The 9,847-nt window shown below is 39.0% G+C and overlaps 1 pseudogene; it reads right to left on the bottom strand.

Annotated features, from left to right (window-relative positions):
* Positions 1–7,802: 7,802 nt before the first annotated feature.
* Positions 7,803–8,869, bottom strand: LOC123927042 (annotated as a pseudogene).
* Between the last annotated feature and the right edge of the window lie 978 nt (positions 8,870–9,847).

Genomic DNA, 9,847 nt, shown 5'->3' with positions numbered 1-9,847 from the left:
TGAAACTATTTAAAAAATGAACAAGATTATGAAAAAGTGGTTTTCAAGACACTGGGCATCACAAAATGAAGAAAAAGGACCCCTTAGAAATGGGGTGGGAAGGAACAGGAGCCCTAGAAAGACCAATGCTTAGTGCATTAAGACTTTTCAGTCTGGGGCATTACAGAGGACAGACCCACATGTAGTTCTGTAGGTCTCTGGGTTAGCAGCAGCTGGGAATCTGGAAGGTCAAAGCAGCAGTGGTTCACAGTAGGGAATCCTGTGAGGAAAGAATTCCAGAGAGAATTTCAGATATCAGTAGGTTTCCTTGAATATTCAGCTGAGTAATTACCAAAGCATGCATGTGAGGAAACTCATCAAGGCCAGGAAAAAAGCACCTGGAAGAATTAGAAGGAATAGTGATTGATGTTTACACAGGCTAGGAATAGGGCCTGCTCCCCTCAGTGATACTGGAAAACTTGGTGACTCCTAGAACATGACACAAAGTGTTTCTTTGAGCTTATGCATTAAAGGTGCCACAATTAATTTAATGTTCTTTCTCCATTTCCAGTATCTATCAGTTATGGGTCATTTTTGATCAGGTGAGATTTGCCCACACCCAAGGTCATATTTTCCTGCACTCTTTCAGCTTTTTTTTGGCTTTCTCAACTCAGTCCATGAAGCTAGCATAACCTTTATATAAGAGGTACTCATAAATTTAGCATAAAAATTATTTTATAGCCCACTTATGGTACATTATAGGTTGATTGATCTGCTCATGAGCCCTTCTTAAACTTCAAGAAACTGTTAGGGTATGTTAAATATATTAATGTTTTTTTGCTCTGAATTCTGATAAGCAGGATAAGCTAATCAGCTGTCAAAGAAATTACCTCAGAAGCCCTCTAGTGAATTTGCTGTCTTTACTCTTCAGTTACATTGCCCAAAGCAGTCTTTCAGAATACTTCAGAATTTGTTGATTTCTCCAGGGCCTAAGGAACTTGACTGAATGTGCCTGTATCTGTGCCGAAGGCGTATTCTTGGATGCTTCCGTATGTTAATACATTTATAGAAAAATAGACCTTCCACAGTTTTTACCTGCACAAAATAGGCACTAGAGTTTGAGGAAGCATTCTTACTTTTCCTATTACAGAGTTCTTTAAGCATGAATTGTTCTCAATGTTAAACAACAAAATAAAAAAGAACACTATTCCAGAGAAGATACTGTTCTTAATATAGAAAAAAACTCTCACAGGTTAGCTAGCATACGTGTTTGAAGACCTAAGTCCTTTCTCCAATCTAACAAATTCACAGAAAGAAAAAAATCTGTGTGGGCTATACCAGTAACTTTCTCATGTATTCATGTACTAAAGACAACAACACTGTCAGTGGGGCACTGAATTTACCAGAATAGCCTTGCTGTTAACAAACCAGACTGCCTTAGACAGTACTGAGAAATAACCTCTCCAATTTCTCCCTCTCTGCTCACCTTCATTGCACGGATGGAAATCCCTCCCTTTGATTTTCTCCTGAGTTCCCTTATCGCAGGAGAGCCAGAACACCTACACTGAAAGACTTTGGAAAAGCTGTGGAGCAGCAGAGAGTAGGGCAGCCATGGCATCCCCTGGGGTGGTGATGAACAGAGCCCAGAGGAACAGAACAATTTTCCTGCCTGTCTTTACTCTCAGCAGCCTCAGGACTTGTCCCCGTATCTCAAAGGCAACATTGCACCAAATCACAGGTTTTCAAACCCACAAGGATTCTTTGAGATTTCTTGGAAACTCCTCTAATGATGTGCTTTTAACAGGGACAAGGGGAAATTTACCTATTTTCAAATAGGTAGGATGGGATGTAGGTGGGCAGGTGGGACATCTATTTTAATAGAGCAGCTTTGCTTTTAGCTTTTTTAATATTTGGACTTTATTATGATTTGAATTAAAAAGAAAAAGTTTTGAGAACTACTAATCCAAGTGACCGCCAAGTTCCTCTCTATCCCTGTCATGCTGATGAAGTTTTAGAATTTGAATGAGGTTCGGTGGGGGAAGGCCAGAGTGGATGACCAAGAAAGAATTCTTGAGACATCTTTGGTGCAAAATGGTGGTTTATTAAACACAGGGCAGGAACCATGGGCAGAAAGAGCTGCTGCCACAGGGTTGTGAGGAGTGGTGATTACAGACTATGGGTTTGGGGGAGGTAAGGAAAAGGGAGGGCTTGAAAGAACTTTCATGTTTTAAAGAAGAGACACAGAATACCAGAGGCTTTGGTATTTTTCAAGTTAGGGTGGTTTTTCCTTTTAGTAAAGCATTAACAGTAAGATAGTTGAGAGCTTCCCGGAGGAATCTCACAGTCCTGCTATCAGTGTCCTTATCAATGAACTTTAGGTTTAGGAGACAATTAACTTTATTTACATTTCCCTCTGCCTCAGGCTCCCTCAAGTATAGGGAATGGAAGATGATGTTAGGGCTTTAGAAACTGAGTTAGGAGTCTTTGGAAGTTAGGATATTTGGGAAGTTAGGCTATTGGTAAGAAAGCTCTTGCAGGATTGGTATCTCTACAGGTTAACTATTTGCTTTTCCTTTAGGGCAGCCCGGAGTGCCTGAGGAATGTCACGCAACTCATGAAGGGTGGGCTGGGGCTGGGGGGGGTGGGGGGTGGGGGCGTGGGTGCTGTAGGCTGCCAGCTTCTCCATTGTCCTCAGCTAGCCTTCTGTTCCCTCATCACTGCTAGAAGGCTTTATTCCGTTAACATCCAAGTAAACAGCCATCCTTCTGACCTATCATCTTAAACTATTTGACATTCATTTTAACACCAATATCACCCAAGTAACCTAGTCTGATTTCTAAACAAAGAAAATATTCTGCTAGCCTTGAAAAATTTCTTTAATTCACAATATGCTATTTTTAGACAGATTCAAGAACCTCTGTTTCTTACAAGTATTATGTCAATATAGTTTCTCTATAGAAAATGTGGAATATTACAGATTGCCCTTCTCAAACCTTGATGTAACATTTGGATGACTCAAGCTCCAGCAATATAATTTACTGTCAGCTATTCTTTACTCAAGGAAACAAAATACAAATAGACTTTATTTTGGTTTTGTCCTGTTTCCCTCCTTCCTGGTCTTTAGTGAGGCATATTCAACCAAATATCAATTTATTGATAATTAATTTGGAACAATATTGCCTGTTTCTGCCAGAATATTGTCTTTGCTGCCAATGGACCTCAGTGAGGTAGCCGAACAACCCGCCATAGATGTCTCCACTCAAGGCCACTCCTGATAGTCCCATTTTATCCTGAGTAAAAAGATACTCTTCTCCTTGAATAACTAGTGTGGGACTGAGAGGAGACTGTGGTATTTAGTAAGACTTACTCAAGGGTTGACAGGTGAAAAGAACACGTTTTCCTCCTCTTATAGACTGTCTTACCTAATTGAGTAACTGATAAGACACAGACCAAATCTGACTCATTCAGGTTTACAAAACTGCATGAGGGAGATTAATGAGTCCATACCAAATTATAACTAGCACAGTTTTATGCAGATACATTTGAAAACCTAGGTGAAATACATAACAAATTCTTTTAAAGTCTTTTTTCTAAATAAGTTAATATATATAATTTTCCTAAAATAATTCTTCTCAAAATCTATCCCCATAGAGACAGAAAATTCAAAGAGACCAATGCCAAAGAAAAACTAGGAAAATAATGGTTAAAGAAAACCCCACCAGGGATTTTCACAGGGGAAAGACACCAGGGAGATGCACAGGGGAACTAAACAAATTCTTGAAAAAAAAAAAAAAAAAACCACAAATAACCCTAAACTGCATGAAGTATTGTAGAATATATGAAAAAGAACTTTCTAAAAATTTCTTTGGCATGAATACAACATAGATATTAAAACCTGACAAAAATTACAGATGATTTAAAAAATATTATTATAGTTGACGTATAATGTTATATTAGAAATGGATTTAACAGATGTAAAATATTGGGGTAGTTATGTGTAAGAAAAAAGGACAAATGGATATATTTTGTATATCTTCAGAGAGTAGGAATTTGAGATTCTGAATAAAGGATCTGGGAGGAAGTAAGGAAACCAGCAGAACTTTTGACAGTATCACAGGGTTTTAGAAACAAAAACATCTGGGCGCCTGGGTGGCTCAGTGGGTTAAGCCTCTGCCTTTGGCTCAGGTCATGATCCCAGAGTCCTGGGATCAAGTCCCGCACTGGGCTCTCTGCTCAGTGGAGAGTCTGCTTCCACCCCTCTCTCTGCTTGCCTCTCTGCCTACTTGTGATTTCTCTGTGTGTGTGTCAAATAAATAAAATCTTAAAAAAAAAAAAAAAAGAAAAAAGTCTGGAGCTGTCAGGCAGCCAAATTTGGCAAAACCATGATGCAGGGTAAAGTGAGGTATAGGAGTTTGTACCTGAAACACCTCATGGATGCACAGGGCAGACTCTGGGACACCAGCCCCACCGAAAAAACCCAGAGTTCAGGTCTGGACCTGAAGGAGGAGCTTCCAGGAGATTTTTCGAGGGCTGTACCCAACAACCTGGGGAGAACAGAGTCAGACTGAACCTCCCCAGAATTGCAATCCACATTTGAATTAGTCAATTGTATCTGCCCAACAAGGAATAAAATATTCTCTGTAGGTAAAGATCATCCTACAAAGTTCAAAAATGTTTCATAGAAAGTGTCCTATATTCAGGGTAGCATTAAGGTAAATTAAAGAAAATCTAAGACTATACTGACAGCGCAGAAAACACACTATGGTAAAGATATGGCTCCAGCTCATTTTGATCTATAGATTCCATTGAATTGCATTCAGAATTCCAGAAGTTTATATTTGTTGGACATGAACAATCCTACTCTAACATTTATTTATTTTTTTAAATTGGGAAAAGAAGCAAAAGAGCAAAGAAAAACTGTTAGAGGAATACATGCCCTGGAAACTTATCCTACCACATACTAATACTTACTGAATGTGTTAGGTCCATGGTCAAAGGAGCAAGACTGATACAAAGCAAAGGTCAAGCAAAGCTTTATTTCATGCCAAGCATTGAGAATCAAACTGACCGACCAATGCCATCTCTTGCAAAGAGGCGATCTCTCTCTTCTTTACAGACTAGCTTTTATGGGCAAAGGCCATGTGGTTGGGCCTGGCCATGCACAGGTGACCAACGAGATTATAACACAGAGAAAGCTGCACAGTCCTGCTAGGTCACACATAATTGACCAATTGAATTATAATTTACCCTATAGTAGATATTTGAACTAGCCTATCACCTTGGTCAGAATTGGCACCCAAAGGGCGGGGCCCATACTCCTTGGTAGCTAGGGAGACAGTATGTGCCCCCACCTGACCTGACCCACCCTTGTATTTCGGCTTTGTTAGCTGGGACTGGTTTCTGGGACTTGCTTTTAAGTAAGTTCCCCTGCGGGGGCAGTATCAATTTAAGTTTTACTGCGTAAATAACAAAATGGCTGTTCAACCGGGGTGGGGCTGCTCTGGCTGAATAGGCCCTTACAAATGAAGTAAATATAACTATTGCAAGGACAGGAAAATACCACAATGAAAGAACTCTCTGGAAATGCACCCATTCATAATAGCAATTCCCTTACGTTTAGAGTTTTAACATGAGTAATGTTTGTTTCTTTTTTTTTAAGATTTTTTAAATTTATTTGACAGAGAGAGTTCACAAGTAGGCAGAGAGGCAAGCAGAGAGAGAGAGAGGAGGAAGCAGGCTCCCTACCAAGCAGAGAGCCTGATGCAGGACTCGATCCCAGACCCTGGAACCATGACCCGAGCGGAAGGCAGAGGCCCAACCCACTGAGCCACCCACATGCCCCATGAGTAATGTTTTTAAATGACAAATGACACTGCTCTTCATTTGGGGAAGAATCGTTTTTTAAGTAAATGCTAGTCGCTCAGGCAGATATTTGTATGAAAAAGGTAAACTTTATTATTTTTTTTAGACTTTATTTATTTGACAGAGATCACAAGCAGGCAGAGAGAGAGGGGAGGAAGCAGGCTCCCTGATGAGCAGAGAGCCCAATGTGGGGCTTGATCCCAGAACCCTGGGATCATGACCTGAGCCGAAGGCAGAGGCCTTAACCCACTGAGCCACCCAAGTGCCCTAAAAAAGGTAAAATTTAACTCAAATGAAAATAATTGTGAATATTACTATAAGGACAAGAATTCTTAAGGATTAATACATGAGAATATTTTCATATCCTTAAAATATGCAAATATTTCTTTATTTGGCAAGATAAATAAATGCATTAATAAATGCTTAGCCTTAAAAGAAATACTGAAAACTTAGATGTAGACAAGGTTGAGATGAAGAAGCTCTGCTTAGTGAAAGATCCCATCCTCAATGTGAAGAGCCAAGACACAGAGGAGAAGAAATAATGGGCAGTGAATTATATTTGACAAAGACTAGTAACCACAACATAAAATAAACTAAGAAGTAGTTAAAAATTGAGACACGGATAGCAAATGTACAAAACATTTGAAAAATATCTTGGTAGTGGTTCATATATAAAACCAAAAAGTACATTAATGAATCATTAGGTATATACTAATTAAAACTCTGATAGGATACCATGACCCACAATCAAAATACCTACCTTTAAAAATGTATAAACATGCCAAGCATTCGCAAGGATACAGAGCAACCGAATTGCCCATATATATAGTGCTTGTAAAAATGTACATTGGTGCATCCATTTTAGGAAACTGGATTTGCTAGATCTACTAGATCAACATCTACTAGAGCTGAGCAAATACAAACCCTATGGTCAGCAATTCCACTCTCTGTCATGGACTCAACTCAGTGTTTACATTCATTCAGTAAAATCAGTATAAACTTCTTATTGTTGCGCTATTACTATAGTAAAATTGGAAATAAGCCAAGTGTTCATTAATAATAAAATGAATAACTCTACTTTTTATATTTATAAAAAGGATATTGTAGTGAGTATATTAATGAAGGAACATTGTTACATTCTATTTTTTATCGATATAAAAATACTGTCATAAGTATATTAAAAAGGAACATTGTTACGTGCAACAGAATGGATAAATTTCACAGGCATAAGGTTGAAGAAACAAAAGAGAGTGGGTATATTTAAAGCTAAAGACCAGGCAAAACTAGAAGTCCTAATCGAGGTTAATTTGGGGAAATGAAACTTTCTTGTACACTCCATTGTTCTGTTTCTGCAGCTGCAGTCTCTTAAGGGAAGTGCTCACTTTGTAAACAATGATTATTTTACTGGTGACAGTTCAACTTTCTGTATTCTTCAGCAATTTAAAAATGGTGCCTGATTCTCAACCTTCAATAGTAAAAAGTTAAATTTGTTAATGAAAAATCATATATGTTTAGAACTATAACAAATCAGTAATTCTAAGTATCTCACAACCAAAATTATTACAGGAAATATGGGAAATCCCGCATTGTCTTTCCTCCCCAGAGACCAAAAAAAAAAAAAAAAAAAAAAAGAATGATCCATACAATCCCTTTTATTAGGTTTGAGACAGACAGACTTTGGGCAGGTACCTTCCACAAGCTCAGTGATGGTACTTGCTTTCAGGAAAGGCATTTGAAGGATATCGAGTGCTAAATTAGCATATAAAATCACATGTATATTTTGTCAAATGTAAGGGTACAAGGTAAAAGAATGTATCTATCTTTTTTTTCACATAAGGAAGCATTTATTTGAGGTTTAACATGAAATCATACAAATAAAATTTGTATAAACACAAATCCACATCGAGTTATAACACAGATAGCAAAAGACAAAGTAAAAACAAAGAAAATTCATCGGCGGCTATATACAGTTGGACACAGTTGTGTCTTGTACACTAGAAAGTCTTTTACAAAATAATCATCTTAGATCAACAGAAGACCAATCTTCAATGTCGTCCTGCAAGATGGGTTAACTTTAGCAATTTCCTCCTGTTTTCTCCAGTGTCCTCCTTTAGTATGGCTGGTAATTGTTTTGGTGATTGCCACCCCCTGGAGATGCCTTGCCGTAAGTGCTCTGTTGGCCACTGAGTCTGCATATCCCTGTCCATATCCATAGTTCCCATAGTTATACCCAGTATGACCATAGCCGCCATAGCCACTATAGTTTTGATCACCACCATAGGCACTGTTGTAATTTCCATATCCTTGATCATAATAGTTATTAAATCCTTGGTTCCAGTTTTGGCCCTGACCTCATCCACGACCCCTAGTGCCACCCCGTCCACCAGCTGCAGCGCCTCTTCCTCCTTTTTGTTGCTGCTGTTGCTGCCTGTATACCTCTTTGGGTTGTGCAACTTTGATTTCACACTTCCCAGAACCGATTTGGTGATATCTGCTTTCTAACAATTTCTTTACTGGCTCTTCATCTGTATATGTAATAAAACAAAATCTTCTTCTTTCATTTGTTTTTGTATCCATGGGAAGTTCGATATTTTCAATCTCTCCAAAGGCTCCAAAATATTCTTTAATTTGTTCTTCAGAAGTATCTGGGCTCAATCCACCCACGAAAACCTTTTTGGGCAGTTCTTTCCCTTTTAAAGCTTTGGCGCTTTTGGGGTCTATCAATTTGCCATCCAGTTTGTGTTCTTTCGGTTCCGAAACCTTGTCAACGCTAGCAGTGTCTTTGGGTGAAAAGCACAAATCCAAATCCTCTCGCTCTTCGGGTCACCGGGTCTGTCTTAACTGTACAGTCCACCACTTCCCCAAACCGGGACAAGTACTCAGATCTTTCTTGCTCGTATCCCAGCTCAAGCCTCCAATAAACATTTTACCGTCATCCTGCTGGTTCTTGCTCGTTGATCTTGGATCCCTCTGTGAACTCCTCTGTGTTGCTGTACTCGTTCACGTCCTCCATGGCGGTGGAGCTGTCCGGGGTGGGGGTGCTGGCACGCAGTCCGGGTCGCAGCGGCAGCAGCCAAGAATGTATCTATCTTAATTACCTACTAAAGTTCACTTTTAAGGAGTTAAATTAGGTTTATTATTGTGGAAGCACCCATCATTTAAATGCTAGAATTTTAACACACAGGTGCTGTTTTCTGTACTAGTTTTTTTTTTTTTTTTAAGATTTTATTTATTCATTTGAGAGAGAGAGAGTGCATCAGAGAGAATGAGAGGGGAGAAGGTCAGAGGGAGAGGCAGGCTCCTGTTGCAGGATTCGAATCCGGGACTCCGGGACCATGACCTGAGCCAGAGGCAGTCACCCAACCAACTGAGCACCCAGGCACCCTGTACTAGTATTTTTAAGAAGATACATAAATACCTGTGCTTTTAGTTTTTGTTTCATTTATTTTCCTTTATTTAAAAAATACTTGCTTTAGAGAGAGAGCTTGTGCCGGGAGCAAGGGCAAAGGGAAATGAAGAGAGAACCTCAAGCAGACTCTTTGCAGAGCTTGGAGCCCCTGCCCAGGGCTTGATTTCAGGATCCTGAGATCATGACCTGAGCTGAAACCGAAAGTCTGATGCTTAACCAACTATGCTACCCAAATGCTCCTGGTGTGGTTTTTTTTTTTTTGTTTTTTGTTTTTTGTTTTTTAACTCATGAAAGCCTTCAGTTTTAGTACTAGAAAACTACCTGTTTTCTAGTATTACAAATACTAACAAAAACCTGCTAGTGCTTTTTGTGTGATCTTTAGCAATGTCTTTAATCTTTGGAAATTTAATGTGTGTCTACCTCTATTCATTCTATGCCTATAGAGAGAGACTCAGAGGTAGATGGCCCAGTTTCACAATATTTTATTGACACAAATTACATTTTAACAGTCATATATCAAAATAAGGCTATGCTGAAATTCAGGCCTTCAAGAGAAATTTGTATAGAAAAACATAGCATAGTTAATGTACTCATATC

Source organism: Meles meles, chromosome 16 (genome assembly GCF_922984935.1).
Source record: "Meles meles chromosome 16, mMelMel3.1 paternal haplotype, whole genome shotgun sequence".
Lineage (NCBI taxonomy): Eukaryota > Metazoa > Chordata > Mammalia > Carnivora > Mustelidae > Meles > Meles meles.
Note: the sequence above shows the minus strand (reverse complement) of the source record. Positions and strands in the feature narration are given on the sequence as shown.